Genomic DNA, 4,215 nt, shown 5'->3' on the forward strand with positions numbered 1-4,215 from the left:
ACACCAAGGTTGCCAGTTCAATTCCCACATGGGCCAAGGAGCTGTGCGTGCCCTCCACAACTAGATTGAAGACAACTACTTGACTTGGAGCTGATGAGTTCTGGACAAACACACTGTTTTCCAATAAAAATAAATAAATAAATAAATAAATAAATAAATAAATAAATAAATAAATAAAATTTAAAAAGCCTTTTCTTGAGTGAGAAAATGAAAACCTGGTTCAAAGGTGATATGTTGGGTCTTCTCTTGATATGACATGTGAGGGCTATATACTGGAATCTTGGTATCCAGGTCACATCTTCAGCCACTCCTGGATCATACTGCAAGGGAAGGTAGAGTAGGAGCTGGGAATGGGTCTGCAGCAAAAGCAGCAGGAGGAGAAGGAGGCAGGAAGAACCCAGAAAACACGCCTTGGAGACAAGTCTCTCTACACACACAAGAAGGCATCCACCTGGGACAGAAAGGGTTACTAAGTCCTTCCCTGCACCACGACACTGATCTCCTCAGAAAGTCTCCAACTCTCTGTAGCAATCTATAACACGCATCAGTATGGGTGGAAAAGCTCCTTCTATCAAGTTTAACAACTTTCTGGTGTAACTTCTGAGAGGGCTGATTGCTTATTCATGCAGAAGCAAGACGCCCAGTTCGTTTTGCCTGTTTTTGCTACTCTGTTGGGTTTGGGGCGCTGTTATGGTAGCTGTAAATGGCTTCTCAAGTGACATTTGCTGACATTCACTGAAGTACATTTATCAGTGTTCACCAGCTCACCTCTACACATGCAATCCATTTTGTTTTGTTCTTCATAGCAACCTCCTTCCCAACACCCATGCCCTGAAAATGATAAATGGCAAGGTGGCATATTTCTCAAGCTGCACTCAAATGTCACTGTGAAAAATCTTTAATGGACTAAGTGTAGCTCTTCACGTTACAACTTGTCAGGTACTGAGAAATTCTAGAGTTTCTCCTTAATCCACAAGTCTTTGGAACCACACATCTGCAAGCAGAGACTAATTATAAGCTACACCAGTCAGACCTGGCAAGCAGAAACCAAGGAGAAAACATCTGATATCAGCTAATTCTTTTTTATTATTATTCCCATTCCATTTTTGCTACTTCCTTTTCTACGCAGGGAATATGCCAGGTCTGAGCAATCTGTTACTCTAATTAAGTGGGTGACAGCCCCACCAGCCCCCCATGCAGTCCTGTAATCTACTTGTACCCTCAGCCTTCTCCGTAATAGCTTTACTCTTCTCTAAGACTCAAAGTCACTAGGACTTCACCCTTCCCCCCAAACAAAGCCCCCTGATTCTGAGCCATAAATCCTGGTCCCTAATGTTGGCCATAATGGGGTAGTTCAGGGGCATCTGAGATGTCTGGCTAGACGCATCCTTTCTCCGGTCTCTCTAGCCATCCCTCTTCAGAGTGCATGGCTATCATTCCAGATGGCTGAGAATTTCACTTCACCATCTAAAAGTCCTGCTATTTTCCTCCCCTGTCTGCATGTCTGTCCACCACCATCACGATGCTCTCAGGGGAGGTGCCTACAATCACTCACTCACTCACCCCTGAACATGGCTTGTTCACTCAAGTTCTCCTTTTCCAAGTGGTCACTGTTCCCTGGAATGTGATCAAGGGGGAATCAGCCCTTGTCCACCATCATTGGGGGAGAATTTGCTGACTTGCATGTGTCTGAAATGTGTCCAAAAGAGCACCGTCATCAATTTCCATTGATTTTTACAATCAATGTTTGAAGATCAAAGAGGCTGGGAAAGGGGGTAACCTGATGCCAAGGGAAACAACTGGTAGTACAACAAATTGTGCCAACCAAGTTCATCTTTGGCCAGATGCTCAAGATTGAGGTGTCATCGTTTTACTCGAGGCTGAAAAAAGTCCCACCTAGGCCGGCCCAGTGGCGCGTTGGTTAAGAGTTGGCTTGGGATGCCAGCTCTGTGCAGCAGGGCCCCGGTTCAGATCCCACATTAGGGCCAGTGACACTGCCCTCTATAGCTAAAATGGTGAACAATAGCTCAACCTGGAGCTGGGCTGCTGTGAGTCGCAGGCGACGGAGTAGGCTGCGGCCCCTGCTGCAGTGGGTTGCCATAAGCTACCGTGAGTGGCTGGCAGCTGGCGTGAGCGGCTGGCAGCCGGCGTGAGCTGCCAAGAGCTGCAGTGATTGACTGATCTGCCTCACCTGGGAAGAGCGCAATGATCACAATACCAACATGGGCCAGTGAAGAGACATCCTCCACAACTAGACTGAAGAACAAAAGGACAGCAACTTGTCTGTTCCCCTTCCCTGATTCCCCAATGCTGTTCCCCTCCCCCAATTCCCCAATAAAATCTTAAAATAATAATTCCACCCATGCTCTACTCTTGACATCTGCTTCTAGACCCCTTTATCTGAGTACCTACAGGCTCCCCTGTTTTCCCCGAAACATCGTCCTTGGCTTTTCTTCTCCCTTAGGCTTGTTTTCCTTCCTCTTGTGTTGAGTGACTGTCCCCTCTGGCTCCTGGCCCTTGGGACAACCCCCAAGTACAGGTCCTTGGCCACACAGAGGCTCAATAATTTAATAGTCTAAAGATACACAATTTCTGGTAACTACAGTATGGCCTCAGGGATAGAAAAGACAGTCTGGGGAATATAATCAATAATGTTGTAAATGTTTAGGGGGCCAGTCGGACTCATGTCTTGTTAGGGAGGCCACTTCATAGTCGGTGTAGAGGCCTGACCACTGCACTGTATTTCTGAAGCTGATGTTGAATAATATTGTATGTCAACTATAATTATATATACCTATAGTCACAGGACATGGAGTAGAGTGTGGGAATGGAGTCAATGGAATTGTAATAGATAAGTATGATATTGGGGGTGGGAAGGCAGTGGATGGGGGAGGGGGATTGTTACTTTGTGAGGGGTGAAAAGGATAACTATTCCAAGGTCTGTACACCTGAAACTAATAATAAAAATATAAATAAAGATACACAATTTCTAAATATCTCTACTTGTATGTTTTTGTGTTCATTGTTCTCAGTTTTTAGATCTTTTTGAAATCTTCTACTTATGCCAGATCTGGGCTAACAATTTTGCCTTTTCTCGCACCTTAGTTAGGCTAAGGAAGGGCAATTGGTTGTGCCCCCAGCGGCCAGGCATGGTAGGGCAGAAAGAGTGTAGACACCTGCTAAATGCGGTCCCAGCGAGGGTGGAGGGCAAAGGACTCGGGTAACTACCTAGCGATGGCATAGATACCGGACTGACTCAAGCCCTGGTATGGCTAGATTGGTCACTCTTAGCAGGCAAAGACACTCCACAGAAGAGAAGATGTGTCAGCTGTCCATGTAACTTGAGCAAGGCTGACAATCAAACCAGAAAGGTGAGGGGGAAAATGTATTACAGCTTTGGAACCCACTAAAAAACCAAGTACAGGATAGAAAGTGATTTTTGTAGGCAATGGTTATGTATTTATTTACATGGATGTTTTGTGCATTCCCGTACGCTGTTTCAGATACAGAGGGCAAAATATAAGAGATAGCTACATCCTGTTTTCATTATTGGCTATTCAATAATGGAAATTAATGTTTCATTAATTTCAAAAAATGCTTGAGTAGTTCTTTCCAAATCAGTGGAAATCCCATTGTGTCTCATCTGATGATGAAAACAATATTTGGGTTGGGTATTGGACCTCAGATGACATCCGAGTACCCTGGGATGAGGTGTGTGTGTGTGTGTGTGTGTGTGTGTGTGTGTGTGTGTGTGTGTATATGTGGGAAGTGGACTCTGGAAGGATGGGGAGTGGAGATGAAGGGGGCACCTTTCAGAACCCAGGAAACTATAAGGATGCCAGGCACCCAGTTTCTCACCCAATAAATAAAACAGCCTTCATTTTAATCTATAATTACAGTCTGCACATAATAATTAACACGAAATTGCTTTTTTAGACATTCTCATACATTCTAGACATTCTTCCTTTTATTTAACTATTTCAGAACAGAGGTCAGGAAGAGCTTCACTGAAGTCCCTTTGGTTAGGTATGTTCTCAGTATGGTGAAACAACCTCCACTACAAATAGAGCAAGGTTTGCTGCCTTTCATCACCCTCCAATGGTATCTCCTGGGCTAAGGGTCAGCGCTCTGCATCCAGGACCTCTCTATCCATCCTCTACTGCAGAGAACAGCACAAGCAAAAGCCAGGAAGTGTGCCCATGTCCAAAGAGGGTA

Source organism: Hipposideros armiger, unplaced genomic scaffold, assembly GCF_001890085.2.
Source record: "Hipposideros armiger isolate ML-2016 unplaced genomic scaffold, ASM189008v1 scaffold_395, whole genome shotgun sequence".
NCBI lineage: Eukaryota > Metazoa > Chordata > Mammalia > Chiroptera > Hipposideridae > Hipposideros > Hipposideros armiger.